This window comes from Cnephaeus nilssonii (genome assembly GCF_951640355.1).
Source record: "Cnephaeus nilssonii genome assembly, chromosome: 3".
NCBI lineage: Eukaryota > Metazoa > Chordata > Mammalia > Chiroptera > Vespertilionidae > Cnephaeus > Cnephaeus nilssonii.
In genome coordinates, this window is record NC_137074.1 from 91,426,271 (window position 1) to 91,448,472 (window position 22,202).

Genomic DNA, 22,202 nt, shown 5'->3' on the forward strand with positions numbered 1-22,202 from the left:
TTGACCACCATTGTTTGGACTTAATGAACAATGGCATTTTTGGGGATTGGCAACGACGAAAACATTTTGTAACTGTCTCTCAGACGATACACATCGTACTGCGTGCTAGTAAGCTAGTTAAACAAGTGATGTCATTACAAATCAGCTATTCAGATAATTTAGGTAAGGAATTTATTTATTTATTTAATAAATACATAAATTTTCTTGAATTTAGCAGACAGTACTCGTATTATTTATATTTTATAGTGGCGGCAAAAAGTCTAGCGCCGCCCTTGAAAGTGACACTTACGACTTATGTTACGGCAAATTCAGAGTAAAAATAATACAAGTTAGTATTGTTATTATTTAGAAAGAAATATAGGATTAAAATAATTTTTAAAATATAGTTACTTTATAACAATCAAATTAATTTTATTTATAAACTAACACTAAAGTATGTTCATGTAATTATGTACCTACTTACTGTGTTTTTAAGCAATAATGTATATAATAATTTATAATATAATTTTAAATGATTTTTTTTTTAGATTTTTAACATAATGAGTAAGAAAAGAGGATGCAAATTCAACGAGGATCTAAGAAGTGAATTTCCTTTTATTAAAAAAAACCAAAAGCGATTACAATATAGACCAAATTTTTAATCAAGAACCCCTCCCCCCCGGGCCGAAACCGGTTTGGCTCAGTGGATAGAGCGTTGGCCTGCGGACTCAAGGGTCCCAGGTTCGATTCCGGTCAAGGGCATGTACCTTGGTTGTGGGCACATCCCCAGTAGGGGGTGTGCAAGAGGCAGCTGATCGATGTTTCTCTCTCATCGATGTTTCTAACTCTCTATCCCTGTAAAAAATCAATAGAATATATTTTAAAAAAAAGAACCCCCCCCCCCACCCCGTCAATGGTGTCCCGCTTTACCAATGTTAAAATCTGGTCACCTTACTCAAAATGCATTTCACAGTCTGCTCCAGCTCTGAAAAACTTTGTGCAGACTAACTGGGAAACATATAAGCATTTATGCAAACTGCTATGGTCATCTGAACACATCACACCGGTGTCACTATACCCCTGATATGTTTGAGAAAAGGAAAAGAGAATTCAATGGAATAAGTTACACAAAGTTTATATATATTTTAAAACAGAATTTTTTGCCCTTTGTTTTTGCTAAAATTTTGAATTTGTTTGTTTGTTTTGTATGGTTTTGAATTGTCCTCCCTTCCTTCCTTTCTTTTCTTTCTTTAACTTGGTATCTTTATGGCCTCTCTCCATGCAAAGTATTCAAAAAAAGCAAACTACATTTCGCAAGTGTCACTACTAGGAATATTATTCAGGAGAACAGAGTGAGATATTTTGCTTTTTATACAAAACAAAACCCTGTGGGCAGTCTCAGGCATGTAACCAATTACTTATCCACTTGTCCATACACCTTTTGTTATATGAATATTTTTTCACAGTATGAATGTCTTTAAGACTCAAGAAGATGCTTTTGGCAGATCATCAAATATCTGTTCTTTAAAAAAAAATAGTGATAGCTATTTATAATGGGGCACTACAATCTTGATCACTAAACAGGAACCGTTGTGCTATACAAAAAGGGATAGGTGAATCTCTGCAGCAATTATTTCTGCTTTAAGTATAATAAACTTGAGGACAATCTGGAGGATATATGTACACAGTGCGTTTGTGGTTTCTCATTTTAGCCATGTACTCTGTAACTTAGCAGAAAAGAAAGGTCCCAACTTCCAAGGCACAGAAAGTATTTGCTTAGATTTCTAGAGGGCACATTTAAATGAAAGGAAGAGAAAAAAAACCATCATAATATCTATTTTTCAATTAACATGAATGATATATATTCATCTTTTCTGCACTCAAGTCTAGTTGCTTAAAATCTGTACACAGAATTGGTCAAGGTTGTATTTTAGGCAATTGCTGTTATTCAAGTACTTTTTATTTTTCCCCCTCATAGAGCTAGCTTCCTTTTATTTCTCTCCTTCTCAACAGGCACTCATACTCATGCACACGTGCGCACACACACACACACACACAAACACACACACACACACACACACACACACACACACACACACACACACACTGGACAGGCTGATAAAAAATCCTGTCAAGATTTAATGACTGCAAGTGAAATAAGACCTTAAAATATGACTATTCATGAAGTCTTCAGATTATCCTGCTCAGATTGAGTCCTACTTCTCATATGTCCCTCTGGTCATTTGTCAGAGTGGACTTAGCACTTTTAAAAATAATAATGGGGCCACTGGAGCATTTCCCAATTGCTTAATAGAATCACATTCTCTTTTTGCCTTTTAGCAAATAATTTAGACCTAATGCCTATTTCTGGGATTTTACCTGTAAAGGATCCTTTCTAAAATATGCAAATAACTCTTTCTCTAAAAGCAGGATGTCTGATTACACTGTATTGCCAAGGGCAAAATAAAAAGAAAGGCTAAAGTACTTTAAGGGATTTTTAATTCTGTAACTTTTGCTCAAGTTGAAATTCTTGCACTTTCTCAAATTACTGAAATAGGTTAACTCTTTTCTTGTGGTGGAACTAATTCAGGGAAGACTTTTCTTACACAAATTAACTTTGTAACCAAAGAGGCTGGAGTTAAGTACCTCTCCTGAACTCGGATGCAGGTCAAGGTCTGCTGTTAATTATCCAAGATGGAGTGGAGTGAAACGTCAATCTCAAGATGCTTTTTAGAATCAGTCTGTTTTGTGATACTTTTTTCTCCAGGTAAAATATATGTGACCTATAATTTACAATTGAACCATATTTAACTGTACCATTCAGTGATATTGAGAATATTCACACAGTTGTGCATCCTCAATACTACTTATCTCTAGAACTGTTTTCATCTTCCCAAATTGAAACTGTATACATGAAAATATAAACTCACATAACCCCCTGCCTTCAGTTCCTGGCAATCACCATTCTACTTTCTGTCTTTAAGAATTTGCTACTTTAGGCATCTCACATACAGTATTTGTCCTTTTATGAATAGCTACTTCACTGGGCATAAGTATTCAGGGTTCATTCATATTGTAGCCTGTATCAGAATGTCCTTTCTTTTTAATGCTTAATAATATTCTATTTTATCCATATACTACTTTGCTTATGCATTCATCTATCAATAGGTGTTCCGAATTTTAAACTAAATTTCAAAATTCTAAATTTGAAATCTGACAAAATGCATAGCACTCCTATCACCCCTATGAGCTGTTTTTATGCTGCTTTTATAACTGAGACACATTTCTAATCTTTAAAAGATAATGTTAGATAATAAATAAAGAAATAAGTAGATAATTAGAAATTACTAGTCATATTACTTTGTAATAAGGACAATTGGAAATGTTATATACAAATCAGCAAGATGTATGTGAGCAAATATTATTTATTAAATGAACACCTGGTTACCGTTTTTATTACGCAAATTAAAATGGCTTGTCTTTCTTCTGTAGGAAATTTTATACTGTAGCAAGATTTAAATATTATATTCAGATATGTAAAAATTTCTAATAGGTAATAAGATCTACCTCATGAAACCTCAGGGACAGAGCAGAGGGATGGATTTTTGGCAATTCTGTTAAATTTGGACCAATTTAATAATTTGATTAAATATTCTCTTTAGAGGATACTTTATCTTTTAATTTCAAATAGTCATGTTTGCATTAGTCTCCACTCCCCCCTCTTTCTTCCAGATGTTCACAGGAGATGAGACAATTGAGGCAATTCTAATGGCAGCAGAGGAGATAGGCTTTGAGTCGGCCTCTGATATTCTCTTCTGGTTTCTGCAGTAGGACTCTCTATATCTGTCTAGTTTATACACTGAGTGGCTAGATTCTTATGATCTCTGAATGCATAATAATCTGGCCACTCAGTGTATATCCTATATAATAAAAGGCTAGTATGCAAATTGTCCCCTCGACCAGGAGTTCGACCAGCAGGCAGGCTGGCCAATCGCCCATGTCCCCTCTCCCTGGCCAGGCTGTATACACACACACACACACACACACACACACACACACACACACACGCGCTGTATACACATACACACACACATACACACACACGCGCACGCGTGAGTGGCCAGATTATAATGCGTTCAGAGATCATAATAATCTGGCCACTCAGTGTAGATGTGTTGGTATCTAAAGTCTGTCAATGATAAAATTGTCTCCATTCTCCTTGTCTCAGGCAAAAATGGGAAGTCCAACATACAGATTTCCAACACAGCATTACTGGTAGACTAACTCCTTTTACCAAGATTGCCTGCCAACATTCAACTAGTTTCTCAGCTTCCTCTAGGAACATACAGTAATTTTCAATTCCTTCCTTATCTTACTCCTTTTTTGGTCTAACTTTACTACGTGTCTGAATATTTTCCTGATTGAATTCTCTTTGGACACCCAAATAGAAAGTTAGTCAAAGACCCTATGACATTGTTTCTCAGCCTATATATTAGTTTTTGGCCTACAGAAGGGTGATCACAGTTCTTTATCTATTCATCCAAGTTTTTTTTACTCCTCCATTCCCCAGTACCTTGTTGGAAGGAAAGCGGGGTTTCTATTCCTGAAACTGTTAAACTATTATCAAAAATTAACCCTTGTGCAATTTGAAATAATCCTTATTAGCATTAATAGACAATTTAAATGAACACAAAGCTAAATATACACCAATCTAAAAAGTAACATGAAAATAAATTTGCATAGCTAAAAATGTAAGGCTGATGCTTATTAACCCAATTGAAAAACATAATACTGCTGACCACCCAAAGTCAAATCATCTTCCATCACCATATGTTTGGTCCCCTTTACCCTTTATGCAATATACATATTATAGAAATGTATGCTTGAAACCTATATGATCCTATTAACTTATTAAAGTCACCCCAGTAAATTTAATTTACTGGTAAAAATATAGCATTGACTATTTAAGAGAAAATAACTACTTTTGTGTTAAAAACCACTTTCTAACTTTGGATGAACTACTCATTACGAGAAAAAAAAATAAAAAAAATGTTTATACCCATATTTTTATGAGTCAAAATAAAGTATAAATTATTTTTATAGATTGCTTGTGATTACTAGAAAATAAACACCCCTTAATTAAAAATGAATAATATAAAGCAAATTGTGATAAATAGCTAATGCTTGAAATTCCACCCACAGTCTTCTATTTACTAATCTAAGGATTGATATTTGTATGGATCCTACACTCCTCAGAGAATAAAAGCCATTATCAGCCAATTAGGCTTTAGTATGAAGGAGCTTTCAGTTCTCAAATGTAGAGTGCATTAGAAGAATGGGAAGAGATAAATTATCATACTTTAAAAGCATTGGTTGACTTAAGCAAATATAGTAATTAAAAAGACATGATACTTAATCAAAATAATTTTGATGAAATAAAATCTCTGTTATACTTTAAACCAAGTTTACTTATTTGTTTCATTTTTCAAAAACAAATGGCACATGTGAAATAAAAAATGTATACAAGACTAAGATATCTGATGATCATCTTGCATTTTTCAAGTCGGATAATTATCATTTTTTTATATTTGCTGGCATTTTAACTTAATAGTCCTGAGAAGTATGCCCTTAAAGCAGGATAGATTTACTTAATGGATTTTGGTTTCATCATATTGTTTTTGCTTTTATTCAACACTTCAAATAAGGAAATATTCTAAGTGTTTTGTACAACCAGTCATTGCCATTAGTTAAAATTAATTTTGCATATATGCTACACAGTGTACCCAGAGGCAGCTACAACAGACTTTAGCCATATATCTCCTCAAAAGGGAGTGTCGAACATATTGCTATGATGGCAAGACATTACCAGCAGCTTAGATAATACCAATGGAAAGATGTCCTGTGTTTCAGACACTTAAGCGCGTGCGCGCGCGCGCACACACACACACACACACACACACACACACACACACAATCTTTCCCAGCAGATCTGTTCTTAGTAAAGCATTTGTGAGTATTCAAGTTAGTACAGTAGTACTAAACTTTTACACTTTCTAGAAAAATAAGCAAAAGTCTAAGAGGCTGTGAAATTTATTATGTCTAGAAGCGTGGATGTGTGGTAGGTAGTATTTGATTTCAACTGAAGTAAATGCAGATTAAATGACATATGAAGCAACTCAAGATAAAAAATTATTATGTGTCACAGTAACTTATTGAAAAGCATTGCTATGAATTACAAACCTTCATGTTCTGAATTCATTACAAAAGTATTTAAAAGTTGCTAAAACTTATAAGCTTCCCCTCTCCCATTAATTTTTAATCACTAGGCAATACCTGTTTGGTCCCTGGGGTAAATGCTGATGAGACTATCAGGCAATGGTAGGACATGCTGGAGACTATTGAGTTAACAACTACTGATTTGCTGAAACTGGGAAGTGCTGTCATATGCACTCTTGCAAATACTGGTTGCAATCTTGAACCCAAGACAAGTATGTCTTAGAGAAAAATTTAAATTGAAACAATACAAGGAAAAAAAATTCTGTCCTGCATGACAAGCTGTTGGGCAACCCTAAATAAGATATATAAACTATGAGTGTAAAATGCAAATATGTTAATTATTTTACTTTATTCCTTTCACAATTACTTTGCTTAATTGTACTTGCATGTGGTAAATTATATTTTGTTCCTACAAATTAGTGCAATGTTGGAGAGTTGTAATTTGTAAGTTATTTTGTAGACTTTTTTTTCAGAAATAAATCCTCTTCAGAAGAGACTAATCCCTGCAGGTACAGCTTTCCTATCAGCCGTCTCAGGTGAAAGCCATTTAAAAATATTATGTTATTTTTATGTTAGGCATAAGCCCAGGGATCTCTGAGCTCCCCAGTGACATTTCCATATCAGATCTTCTGTTCCCTTTCTCAAGCACCTTTGTTCAGGAAAGACTATTCTATACATTTCTATTATCCTCTCATCACAGGTTCATGCTGTCAATTATTGTCATCCCTCATTGATAGAGGACATTAGAATATGTTTCCACTCCTCTTTTTCCGTTCTCATTTCCATTTCTGTCGTTCTTTCCTGATTTTGCTCTCGCCTTTGGTTTCCTATTTTACAGTGCAAGAGTTCATAGTGGTAATCCTCAGCTTTCCATTTATATTGAAGAGTAGGGCATGGCCAAGAGCTTGTAACCATTGTGCTTGATGGTGCTCTCATCATCCATGATCGTCCCTCTTTTCATAAGAAAGCATTAACCTGTCAGAGCCTTTCACTGGGGCCTCTAAATGTTTAGGCCTTCTCCATCTATTGAAGCAACATTTATATGGATATCAGTACATTTGAAGTTGAATAAAGGAAATAAATTGGAAGTTTGTCTCTTTGGCATGCAATGTTTTATTACGTCTTCCAGCTCCCACACCTGACTTCTGCTCTGCCTGGCCTTCCCATTCTAGAGCCTTTCTGAGTCTGTCCAGTAGAGACCTGATTCTGGTTTCCTTGAGGACAATGGGATCTTCAATTTTGTAGTTTCACAAATTGGTGGCATTATATAACTATTTCATATTTAGGTTGTTACGAAAACCCCATGTTTTAGCCCATAAGTCATCCAATTTTCAATATGATTAATGATTTCGGTCTTTCAGGGCTCTAGGAGGCGAGTCCACAAACTTCTTCTATTCCAGTTACAGCTGGCATACTATGTTATATTAGTTTCAGGGGTATAATGTACTGATTAGGCTTTTATATACCTTACAAAGTGGTCACTCCAAGAAGTCTGGTAGCCACCTGACACTATCCATATTTATTACAGCAAGTACCTTGTGTTTTCACCCCTCTGCCCTTCCCATCCGTTATAGCTGCTTGGCTTTCCTTCCTTTAAATACAGTATTTTTGTTGTCATTTATCCACATGGGTATTTTATATAAATAGTATTCATATATATTTTATGAAATGTGGATGGAAAGATGATGATATTTATGATTAATTAGTGTAATTTACTAAGAGCCTGACCAATGGTTGGACAGTGGTCCAGTAAATTCTTAATTTGTGGAAATAGTTTTATGCTTTCTAGTACATTGTGTATATCACTAGAAAAGTTCAATATATGAATCATCCAGAAGTATCTATCTGAGTATTAATATATTAATAATGGTATTATTATTGAAAAATTCTCACATTAATGATTCTTGGATCTTTTAATACAGAGTTTGATTTTACATAATCTTTCTGAGTCTTTTAGCTATTTGCCAAAAATCTTCCTAAAAATCAAGATCAGACATATAAACATTTTTCCTCCATCAAAAATAAAATGTTTTTCAATGAAAAGAGGCACTTTATTTTTGTAAAATTTAATGAAATGTATTTCTTTATCTTTCATACCCACACCATTGTTGTCAGAAGAAATTATAGTTTTTAATTTGAAAGAAATTACAAACAAGAAACACCATGATATTTTATCCATGAGTGTGGGGGAAAGAAAGCACCATTATTTTGGATTATATGATAAATCAATATCATTTGATTTATTACTAAAATAATTCATAAAATGGTGATCAAAATAACACTAGTTATGGATACACTTCTTACTAAAAACGTGACTCAGCTCTGATACATTAAGACACCTTCTATCAAATGTTAATTATCAATTCCAGATGCTAAAGGTGCCACTTGCAATAAAAAAGTAAATAAAACTTTATTATCTTGATTATCATTATTTCATTTCATAAAACAGGCATCATCAGAAAACCAAGGTTATTTGTATATTTTACAGATGATCATATAAAGTATCTATATATACTGAGTGGCCAGATTATTATGATCTCTGAACGCATAATAATCTGGCCACTCAGTGTGTGTGTGTGTGTGTGTGTGTGTGTGTGTGTGTGTGTGTGTGTATTAGAGGCCCGGTGCGTGAATTCGTGCATGAGTTGGTGCATGAGTTGGGTCCGGCCAGCCTGGCCAGGGGGAGGGGACATGGGCGGTTGGCCGGCCTGCCTACTGGTCGAACTCCTGGTTGAGGGGACAATTTGTATATTAGCCTTTTATTATATAGGATATACACTGAGTGGCCAGATTATTATGCATTCAGAGATCATAATAATCTGGCCACTATATAAAAGGCTAATATGCAAAGTGTCCCCTCGGGAGTTTGACCAGGAGATTGGGAGTTTGATTGCTTGCTATGACCTGCACTGACCACCAGGGGGGGCAGTGCAGAACAAAGGAAGGCCCCGGCCAGCAGCCTGAAGGCACCGATTGGTACTGATCACTGGCCTGGCCTAGGGACCCTACCCATGCACAAATTTTGTGCACTGGGCCTCTAGTATGTTTTATATCTAAACAATCTCTATATTAGTCTCTTTGGACACATTTCTCATTAAAATGATTTATATGAAAGTATATTCTATAAAAATTTCAGGACTATTTCAGTTTAATTACTTATAAAGTGAGAAAGTAGAAAATTTTAATCTGGAATGTGAATTGTTGAGGGTTATGTCTCGATGTGTTTGTTCTCAGTTCCCCTCAGCATTAAGCTCTAGGATCTATAATTTTATAGCCAGGAGCCAACCTCAGCAATGAATCAGGTTTAAAATACAGCAGCTCTGAAAACATTCCAAATGACAGCTTCATCAGAAATAAAGGATGAAGATATAAGTTTTTACAGCCACTGTGAAGAAAAGAAAAGCAAGTTCTCAAGCCCAGAAGAGAGATAAAGAACAGGTTTACCGTGGATTTTTTCAGTTTCCCATTGGAAGGAATAACTATTCTAAGCTACCCCTTTCTGGTATGTTTTTATGGGAAGAAGTACAAATAAAGTATGCCCAGGAAAGGCCTGTGGAAAGTTACAGAAATTGAACTTATGTTATACTTAGGGCACTCTCATTCCTCACATAGGGCACTTCAAGTGAAAAACTGACGGGAGAGTGTGTCTTTGTTAGGATCCAGTATAAAAATTCAATGTAATGGCAAGAAAGAAACTTGCAATATTAGTCTTACTTGAAGCAGAAATTCTTGAACATGAAAGATGAAAATTTGAGCTAATACTTGGATTCTTATCTATTCTTGGAGACTATAAAATGTGAGATAAAGTTATTCCATGAAAATGCCTAGCTTAGTGAAACAAAGAGCTTCTAAAAATAGTTTAGTGACAGAATACACCTAATTAAAAAAATTTCACAAATCTCATAGATAGTGGCCTACGATTTAACTTTTTTAAGGAAATGAAACACAAAGATGGTCATGCATTGATAATAATTTTTTAAAAAATTAACTGGGGTAACTCTCCCATTAGGTTAGGATTACAAAGACAGCCAGAGAGAATATATTTTTATTGAATATATAGATTCTATAATTTTATATATAAGCAGTATGTGAGAGCAGGGATGGGAAGTACATAGCTGTATGTGCAGAGAGAGAGATGAGGATATATATATATATATATATATATATATATATATATATATATATATGTTTTATGCCTTAAATGAAAATTATCTCAAGCAATAGATTGAATCCAATGAATAGATTTGTTTATGTCGAGTATGAGTTCATGCAGAAGACATTACTGTTAACATTTACATTTCTTTTAAACCACAAGGTTGGTTTAAAAGAAAAGAGTATAATTCTTATAATACATCCCAATTATAGCATCTTTATTTCTAAGGTGTAGTAGCTCTCTTATTTGGGATTGATTTTGTAAGCAAGGAGATATTGGACAATTAAGAAAATGAAATTATTACTTATGTATGTTAATGAATGTATCCTGAGCATTTAGAATTTTTATAATATTGCAAAGTAAGGTATTAAAAATATAGATAAATGGGAAAAAGGAGAAGGATTTAAGAAGTATAAATTGGTAGTTACAAAAAGTCATGGAATATTATGTACAGCCTAGGAAATATATGTATGCTGTCAGTTAGGTACTAGACTTATCAGGGTGATTACTTCTTAAGTTATATAGATGTTTAATCACTATGTTGCAAATCTTAAACTAATAAAATATTATATGTCAAGAATAATTTAAAAACTAAATTATTAAAAAAATAACATCTGCCTTGATAACCTGATGATAAAAGCAATATCATTGTGATTAAATTAAATGAATATTTAGCTAATTGCAATAGAACTTAAAAATAATATAAAGTTGACCCAATGTATAGTCAGGCATTTTTTCTGGCGATAATGAGTCAATAATTTAAAATAATGATAAAAGAAGAATTGCAGAAATATTATTTTTTAAATTTCTTTATTGATTATGATGTTACATATGTGTCCTTATTCCCCCATTACCCTCCCTATCCCCCCCTCATTCCCTCACCCCCTGTTGTCTGTGTCCATTGATTAGGCTTATATGCATGCATACAAGTCCTTTGGTTGATCTCTCCCCCTTACTCCCACCCTCCCCTACCTTCCTTCTGAGGTTTAATGGTCTGATCGATGTTTCTCTGTCTCTGGATCTATTTTTGTCCATCAGTTTATGTTGTTCATTATATTCCATAAATGAGTGAGATCATGTGATATTTATCTTTCTATGCCTGGCTTATTTCACTTAGCATAATGCTCTCCAGTTCCAACCATGCAGTTGCAAATGGTAAGAACTCCTTCTTTTTTACCACAGCATAGTATTCCATTGTGTAGATGTACCACAGTTTTTTAATCCACTCATCTGCTGATGGGCACTTAGGTTGTTTCCAAATCTTAGCTATTGTAAATTGTGCTGGTATGAACGTAGGGGTGCATATGTCCTTTCTAATTGGTGTTTCTAGTTTCTTGGGATATATTCCTAGAAGTGGGATCACTGGGTCAAATGGGAGTTCCATTTTTAGTTTTTTGAGGAAAGTCCATACTGTTCTCCACAGTGGCTGCACCAGTCTGCATTCCCACCAGCAGTGCACAAGGGTTCCTTTTTCTCCGCATCCTCGCCAGCACTTGTCGTTTGTTGATCTGTTGATTCCAGAAATATTATTTATTTCCACATGCTTATAATTAAAATTAAATAAATCATTTAATGCCTTTCATCTTAAGCAAATGTGTTGTAGCTTATGTTATAAGATAGTTTTGATTTTGTTTACATATTTTCAAAATATAGCATGATCATAGAAAAATTCCCAGTAGTTCATACAGAATTACTAATATAATGTTTTCTTCCAAATATACTTAAAATCATTTCATGTTGCATGAGGCAAGTATCATATGTTGAAAAAAGTAAATTATTTTCTCGGATGTTATTTAGCTTAACCCAATGTAGTATTCAACAGTTACATAATAAAATCAACTCTATGTTTATGTACACATGTACTTCTCCCAATTTCTCAGTTTATATTTAAATTTAGGTAACATATGAATAACATATTACTCTGATTTACTGTGTACTATATAATATTCAGGTATTTGAGACAAAAAAGATGTTTCACACCAAGCATCCTACCTAATAATAGAGTAATATGCAAATTGACTGCATATTCGCTATGCCCAAGCCGTGCCCACCAGCCAATTAGGGTGAGTATGCAAATTAACCCAACCAATATGGTGGTTAATTTGCATATCAAGACAGCATAGAAAGAAGCAAAGCTCTGCAGAAGGGAGCAAAGCTACGGAGAAGCAAGCAGGCAGGGCAACGGGGAAGGGAGGCAAGCAGGTGCTGCCTGACTTAGCCCGAACAGTCCAGGCTGCCATGGACCCAGCAAGCCTGGTGGGCAGCGCCTTATGTCACCCACAGGGTCCAGGCCATGATAGTGACCAGGCAGACTTGGCAGGCAGCACCGGACGCTGTCCGCGGGGTCCAGGCGGTAATCGGGACCAGGCAGGCCCAGCAGACAGCGCTTAACATCACCTGCAGGACCGGGAAGCCATCGGGACTAAGCATGGCAGCTGTCCGCGGGTCCAGGGGGCGATCCGGACGGGCAGGCGGAATGGACAGCTCCTGACATCACCCGCGGGGTCCAGGTGGCGATCGGGACTGGGCTGGCCTGGCAAATAGTGCCTGACGTCATCCAGTGGAGTCCAGGTGGCGATCAGGACTGGGCAGTTCCAGCAGGCATTGCCTGACGCTGCTCGCGGGGTCCAGGGGGTGATGGAAACCTGGCAAGTGGCATGTACTGTGCCTGACGCTGCCCGTGGGGCCCAGGGGGCAATCGGGACTGGGCAGGTGGCATGAACAGTGCCTGACGTCACCCGCGGGGTGCAGGCGGCTATCGGGACTAGGCAGTTCTAGCAGGCAGTGCCTGATGCTGTCTGTGGGATCCAGGAAGCTATCGGGACCGGGCAGGCCGCATGGACAGCGCCTGACACTGCCCATGGGGTCCAGGCAGCATCAGGACTGGGCAGGTGGCATGGATAGCACCTGATGTCACCCGCAGGGTCCAGGGTGCAATCGGGACTGGGCAGGTAGCGTGGTCAGTGCCTGACTTTGCCTGTGGGCTCCGCAGGCGGGGGTGGCCAGGGTCTCCAGGATCACTGTCTGCCCCTGGGCCACCTGAGGACACCGGTGGAGCAGGCCAGGGTTGAACATTTTAATGAAAATGCGATGCCTGTGCCCTGCCCCACCGCACCCTGTCCCTGGAGAGGAGAGGGCAGTGGGCAGTTAGGAGGCACCGGGGCTCTGAAGTGGCTGGGAACAACCTGCAGGCGAGCTACCAGGAAGAGGTGCTGACCCATGAGGATGCAGAGGGCTGGCTGATGGAGGTGAGCAAAGGTGCAGATGAGGCGGCTTTTGCCAGCACTGAGCTGGAGAAGTGCATCGAAAGCCTGATGGACAAAATCGCCTTTCTGAAGAAGGTGCATGTCCAGTATGCTCAGATCTCCGTGGAGATGGACGTGTTCTCCAAGTCCGACCTCTCTGCTATGCTCAAGGTCATCCACACCCAATATGAGAAGCTGGCTGCCAAGAACATGGAGAATGCCAAAGAATGGTACAAGAGCCGCTTCATCATGCTGACAGAGAGCACTGCCAAGAGCACCTACATGGTGCGGGCCAGCGACTGCTTAAGGCCAAGACCCTGGAGATTGAAGCAAGCTGGGGCATGAACAAAGTGCTGGGAAAGCAGCTGCAAGAGCTGGAGGATAAGCAGAACTCTGACGTTAGTGCTATGCAGGACACAATCAATAAATTAGAAAATGAGTTGAGAACCACAAAGAGTGAAATGGCAGGATATTTAAAAGAATACAGGACCTCCTCAAAATGAAGATAGTTTTGGATATTGACATTGCAGCTTACAGGAAACTCTTGCAAGGTGAGGAGACCCGGCTCAGTTTCACCAGCATGGGAAGCATAGTCAGCAGCTACTACCAGAGTTCCCAGGTCTTGGTGATCTGCCTACGGTGGTTTACAGACTAGCTCCTACTTGATGTCTGCTCACTCCTTCCCTTCTTAATATACCAGCCACGTCCAGGAGAAGCAGATCGAGGTGGAGGAGACCATTGAGGCTGCAAAAGCCAAGGAAGCTAAGGATGAACCCCCTTCTGAAGGAGAAGCTGAAGAGGAGGAAAAGGAGAAGGAAGAGGCTGAGGAAGAGGAAGGAGAGGAAGAAGAATAATTTGAGGATGCAAAGGAGGAAGAAGGAAGAATTTGAGGATGCAAAGGAGGAAGAAGAAGGTGAAGGTGAAGGAGAAGATGCCCAAGAAGCTGAGGACGAGAAGAAAGATGAAGGTGCTGGAGAGGAGCAAGGAACCAAGAAGAAAGATTGAGCCCCCCTTTCCTTAATTATTCAGGAATAATCCTCCCAAAACCAGGTCAACCCCACCACCAACCAAGCAGTTGAGTTCCCAATACTATATGAATTAAGAAGTCAATATATATAACATTCTGAGGTGACTCAGGTTGGACATTAAATGTTGTGCTATGACTTTTCTCCTTCTTCAGAGTATCTGTTTGCTTGCAGAGTGGCTTCCTGGCTTGCTGCCAGCCTGTGCATGGTCCACACTTATGAGTTCAGGATCTATGACAATGTGAATAATTCAGATGTTTACAATAAAAACACATAAATACATGAATTCACTACTGTTAATGTTAAATTTCATGGAAAAAATAATCCTTTGAATCTTTGGTGGTTAGAAATTAAAGACCTCAAATCATGTGCAATAAACAGTAAATAAAGTTACACTGAATGACAAAAAAAAAAAATACATTAGGGGCCAGGAAATGTCAAAAGAACTGGGGAACCATTCCCAGATAAGGAAGGGAAGTCACAGGGTATATATTATTGCTATGAATACAGTATTTCCTACTACTTACAACATATACAATGTAATGTATTAGATGCCTTCCTATTGGATGAAGTATGCATTCTCATAGAGTAATACTGGTATATATGTTATAGTTATGGCAGTATGTCATATCCTATCTATATTAATAAAAGGGTAATATGCTAATTAGACCATGAGACCTTCCAGATGTCCTTCTGGACAAAGCCATGGTGGCAGGGCTGAGGCAGAAGCGGTTATGGGTGATCAGACCAGGAGGGGAGGGCAGTTTGGGGTTATCAGGCTGGCAGGGGGGTGTAGTTGGGGGCAAGCAGGCCAGCAAGCAGAGTGGTTAGGGGAGGTCAAGCAGGCAGGCAGATGAGTGGTTAGGAGCCAGTAGTCCCACATTGCGAGGGGTTTGTCCAACTGCAGGTTTAGGCCCGATCCCACAGGGGTCCCAGATTGGAGAGGATGCAGGCCAGGCTGAGGGACCACCCCCTCCCTGTGCACGAATTTTGTGCACCGGGCCACTAGTTTGTTTATAAATTTATTATTTTTACTCAATTTCTATAGGTGATACATATACTAGTGGCCCAGTCCATGGAATTTGTGCATGGGTAGGGTCCCTAGCGGCTGCCTGCTACCAGCTGGGGTCTCCCTTCCCTGGCTGCCAGCTGCCTGCCGGGGCCTTCCTACATCCACACTGTCCCCTGGTGGTCAGTGCACATCATAGCGAGCAATCAAACTCCCAGTCAGTTGAACACCTGAGGGGACACTTTGCATATTAGGCTTTTATATATAGATAGATAGATAGATAGATAGATAGATAGATAGATAGATAGATAGATTAGTATTTTCCTATATATTAATTCAGACCTCTGGGCATCCAGCCCCAGGCAAAAGATAGCCAGCTTTTTCATTAAGTTTCTTATTTCTCAGTATTATTTTCCAAATTTGGCGCAGTCTCAGGTCTCCTCTACTTACTAAAGAATTCTGGCTGTTTCCTCTACCTCTGAGGGAAAAATAATTTTTTATCATTGTTTGGGAAAACAGTTCATAACACAAGGAACAAAAACACTGGGAAAAGACCAGAGTGACTTTCTAAAGGCCAGTGGAAGTTTACTTTGCTCATATTTCAAAATGTAGAAAAATTAGGCTCCAAATTGAACTGGAAAAATATATGTAGGCCTAATGAAAGCATTAGAATATAACAGCCTGGTAAAACACTTGTGATGATACTAAGCATTTTAATTTCCAGCTTTTAGAAGGCATGAATTTATTTTCACTTCTTCTCATTGTATCAGTTTGCTCTGTGGCACAGGATATATAGGTTAATAAAAGATCAAATAAAATTATTTTTAAAAACAAACAAAAATATCTGCCTTGATAACCTGATGATAAAAGCAATGTTATTGTGATTAAATTAAATGAATATTTTACTATGTTACAGAACTTTCTGTGGTTAGACTGGCCATTGATAACATTAGCTTTCTATGCTGGTACATTTTGTGCATTAATACTTTCTATACAAGTAATTTTCTTAGTATGTTTAGAAAAAATGCACTGCAGAAATTGCAGAAGATTCTAATTCTACATTATAAAATAAATATGTCATTAAATTTGTCTAGACTTTTATTCTAGTTATTTATTGTCTGAAAAAAAGTCTAGGAGCTAATTGTATGCATTGTGGAAGCAGGATGTATATAATGACATGCATGCCACATGTGTCTAGTTGATGTCATAAGTTTGGTATGATTTTATTCTGATCTGTGCTTCTATAAATGCTGTCCACCAAATGAGGACAAATGAATCAACCTCAGTCACTCCCAAAGACTAAAACATCAATGGACTAAGAAAATTAATTTATATAAAGTAATTAATTTACATTAATATACTTTTTACTTTTAATATCACTGTACTGAACTAAGACAAATGCCTCTAATATTTTTATTACAAGATGTATTTGCATGAAAGACTGTGTATATCATTGTTATAAGTATTTTATATATTTATAGAATTTATTTCAGAGGAAATCTAAAATATCTGAAACTATTGTTTATATTATAGTTTCAGTTATCTTAATTATTAAAGTAAAAAACTCAGGACCACATCAGGATGCGGGGTTTTGTTGAATATCCATATGCATCTGACATTTGGCATGCACTATGTTATATAATCTTCAGAACACAATACTGAGGTGGGTAATATTCTTTCTTAATTCACTCACAGATATCAAGCAATATGTTGTATTTGTACAGAGATTACATGTGAGCCTTGGGATTCAAACCAACACGTCTGTAATAGACCACTATGCAAAACTATTCCAGTCACACACACTGTCATTGCTCAATCATTGTCATTAAACCTTTCTTTCCTTTCAAGGGTCTGGGAATGTCCTTACAGCATCTGGGAAGCATTTGCCTTGGTGGAAGTAAAAAGTCAATTTATTAATTATGAACTATATGTTGACCTAGACCAGTGATGGGCAACCTTTTGAGCTTGGTGTGTCAAACTTCACCAAAAAACTGAGCATAACTCGGGTAGTGTGTCCCTTTGAGGAAAAAACTAACTCCAAGACTCTAGTCGCAAATGTTTCATCCTCAGGAGCAGCAAATGTTTCATCCTCGGCATGAGGCCGCGTGTCATCAGGAATGGCTACGCGTGTCAGTGCTGACACGCGTGTCATAGGTTCGCCATCACTGACCTAGACATTGTTATGTTGATACTAAAAACATCAACTTGAAGGAATTCAGTCAAGTGATTTAGGTATTACTGAGAGCAGCCTCTAAATCCAAGTGCATTTTTGCATAATGACCTTCTTAGGACTGATCAGAAGGACACCTGATTTGAATACTACAACTGTTACTTCCTCTTTGCCATTCCTCCTTGGCAGGGTGTTCTGGTGGCTTTTAGGACCATCTCTAAATATTTTCCTCATCCAACACCTTATAACCTAGGGCAGTGGTTGGCAAACTCATTAGTCAACAGAGCCAAATATCAACAGTACAATGATTGAAATTTCTTTTGAGAGCCAAATTTTTTAAACTTAAACTTCTTCTAACGCCACTTCTTCAAAATAGACTTGCCCAGGCCGTGGTATTTTGTGGAAGAGCCATACTCAAGGGGCCAAAGAGCCGCATGTGGCTCACAAGCCGCAGTTTGCCGACCACGGACCTAGGGTCTGTGCTAAAGATTTAAGAGGTTTACTGATCTGAAGCATTTTTTATTTTATTTTTTAATGCTTTCATGGAATGGCCTTCAACTGTCCTTCAGTTGCTTTTTGAGTGAATTTATTTCATGTCACAATATTTTAACTGAACTAGGTTAAGGCCTTTTGAAAAATTTTTCTACCTGGTCATGAGCTCTAATTTCACCTTGAACAGGCTTAGTTTTCTGAAAATATGTTCACTTAGGGACTATGCTATTTCTTCCACTGGTGAATTATACTATCTCATGCAGTTATTTTGCTTTCCTTTATTTGGTGATACCTCTGCTACTAAGGGTAATAGTGGGGAAGATGACAGATTTAAAAAGACAGCAAAAGATAGTAAAAGGTAAAAGGACTGTTTACCAAATTATTAGGTAAATGACAAGGGACAGGGAAGCATGCAAGGAACTAGAAAGAGTAGAGAGTTGTTACTAACTCTAGGCTGAAAGGGAAATGACAAAAATGGTGTCCTCATATTCTTAGGTGACTGGAATCAGAGAAGAGGAGCAGACCCAAAGGACCTTTGACAGCAGCAGCTGGAAGTTGATGGTAGAGAAATGTACAGGTCCCTGGTATTCTGAAAACATCTGCATTCCATTGGGTAATGGAAGCTTGGAGTCTGAAAGTAAAAAAGGAACCCAGGAGATGTTGTCTATAAATGTCTGTCTCCTGTGGCACAGATCAGAACAGCAAAGATGAAAATATGGATGGCGGCTGTAAAGTAGCCAACATAATACTCAAATGGGCAGATCTTACCTCTGAATTCCTCACCTCTATATTTAACTGCTTACTTGATATTTCCACTCAAATACCAAATGGCATTTGTAGTATGCAGACTTCTAAGATGATCCCTGAAGGTTTCCACTCCCTGTTATATATGTGCCTTGAATAACCCTCTACCCTTGACTGTCAAGGGACATATGAACATGATGGTATAGTCTCTCCCTTGATTAAGTTATGTTATATTCCCAAGATGATAGGGTAAACTCTCCATGATTATGTAAATTCACATAGAATTTCTTGGTAGCTGACTGGAGGGATTCTCCTACTGGCCTTAAACAAGCAACTGTCATGTTTATGGAGAGGAGCACTAACATAATATTGTATGTCAACCATAATTGAAAGAAAAAATAAAAATAAAATAAAATAAATGCATATTATAAAGTGTTAATATAGTGGTGGTATAGATCCCTCTTCTTTTCTTGCATGACTTGTGATTTAATCTTAGGAGGGATGAGTACTAAATTATAACTTTTCCAGTCAAGATAATTTGGCCAATCTCTTAGGAAGACTTACATGTACACAAGCAATTCAAAATATCTTGCTTATTATAGGAGCACTTGTTATCACAGGGCAGTTTTTTTTGTTGTTGTTGTTTTACTAGCAATCAAAGCCATTTAGAAGCAGAGTTAGTATAATATTTGTGCTTGTTTTCTTACATAAATCAAATAATTTGTAAATATTTCTATCTACACATATAAAAATATTTTAATGCAAAGTAGTTGCTAAGCAGGTTCTTTGAATATTTGCAAAGAAAACTGTCTTAATGAAATCCTTAAAATATATTCTTCATATTAGCTCAAGAAATGTGTTTCCACCGTTTCTCCTGATAAATGCACTAACAATTCGTATTTATTAATATGTCACTTCATTTTTAATACATTTTAAATTACATTTTTCTGTATTTTTGTTTTTGTATTAAGGAGAATAAGTTTAGATGCTGATAAACATGACATATTTTCCAATTTTTAGTAGTTAGTACACATACTATCACTTTTGGATGGCCAAAAAAAAAAAGATGAATTAGGCTCAGTATCAAAAATATTCAAAATATATTCTACTCTACCTCTTTAAATTCTATCATTTAAGCCTCTTCCATGGGCATTAAAATATTTATTGGTGTTTATTTTCATTTAGGAATTCTAATAAAATATAAATGGTTCTGGGTGAATTTATTGGAATAAGTTTAATACAAGGAACACTTTAGCAAACATTGCCTCTGGACACAGAGAAAAGGAAGAAATTCACTCATTTGTTCGAGAAAAGCCAGACCCTGACCTACTACAGCAGAATAACCATGAATCAAAAAGACAAACACTGGTTTTTATGGAGCTTATGTCCAAGTGGGGCACATGCCATAAACAGGAAATATGCCTAAGTCAGGTGGGAATAACTGCCATGAGAAAGAACAAATGAGGGTAAAGGAACAGAAAGTAATGGTAATGGGAGAATGTCCTTTCACATAAAAAAAGAGAAGGTCTGTCTTAGAAAGTGAAAAGTAAGCAGAGGTCAGAAAAGAGTGAGATGCACAGGTGTTTGGGCAAATAGCTTTCCAGGCAGAAGAAAATGAAAAGGTTGTAGAAGAATAATAAAGATCATTTCCCACCTTTATGTTTCCCACTCCCTAGAAAAGTATTTCCCTGGTATAAATGAAACTAGAGAGATTTGCGGTGACACATACTGAGGATGCCAAGATGATTTTTACAGAGCTATGAGCCTGATGGTAGGTTGCCATGGAAATGAACTTTTGGGGCAAAGATCACCCTCCACTGAGTATGCACTAAGGTTTGTCTGAAAAAAAGTCAGAGAACTTTGATATGGTTTTAAAGAACTTTCCAAAAAGAATGGCTGTGAATAATAAAGCTGCATTAGTGCCTAACTAGTTCTGGGCCAGCTACCAAACACTGTGCAGACAGCCGACTTAAAGTCAACTCCAGTCTTTTTGTGAAAAAAAAAAAAGCCTATTGGCTTGTCCTGGAACTTTGGCCTGTAGGTGGGAGGCAGTCTTTTAATTTGGCACACATAGGAACCCACAGAGGGGAAATTATGTTTGTGCTCTCTGTCTGACTTACTCTAATTCACTGGTATCTTCCAGATTGAAGCTTATGTCCTCATCAGGCACCTTGATTTTTGCAACTGACACGAGGAAGCCACTTCAGATTTCCTGGCTCCAGTGGCCATCAGGGCAAATGCACACAGACACTGGGTGACTATAACCAATGGAGAAAGAGTAATTCCATAGGGAACAGCAAGAGGCAATAGTTTGAGGAACCCAGAATTTCTATATAAGAACCCTATTAGCGTATCTACATAGTTGTGTAAGCTTTGAATGAACCACCTATCTAAGAGCCAACTATAACCCTTTCCAGAGATGGTGGGCACTATCTTTGGGTTCTCCCTCTGCTGTGCTCAAGAGTCTCAATATCTCTTGCAAGAGAGCTTTTACATGTGTCTGGTGCCACGATTTTTACATCTGGTTCCCCAGTTTTTTGCGGATGCCACCCAGGGAACAATTCTGGATCACCTGGCTTTGGTGGACACCAGCATTGTGTTCCGGGGCCACATGGGACTATAACAAATGGAGAGACAGCTTTTGGCCTGCTACTACTCCCAGGGCATAGTGCAGATAACAGACTAAAACAAACCCTCAGTTTTTCTGTGAAAGAGGCCTATTCGCTTATCTTTGAACCTTAGCCTAAGGGGCAGGCTTCTGGTTTGGCACACATTTAGGGGACTACTAAGAAACTCCGTGAGGATGGAGGCAGGTACACCATTTTTGCATTCTGTCTTGCCTCAGTCCAGATCACCAGTATCTCCTGGGGGGGGGGGGGCGGGGGGGAAAGCTTATACACTCATCAGGCACAAATGTGCTGGGTGGCATTGGGAACACTTTTAAGTCACCCAGCTCTGGTGACCAGTGGGATTTGTGCTTGCAATTACATAGTACTGTATATATTTGCATGTTTTAAAAGCTGCAGCCTGAGTAACTAAACTCTAATCAGCTTAATCTAGGTGCTAATTGAGATTATCTTCTTTGTAACACTGACAGGTCTTGGCATTC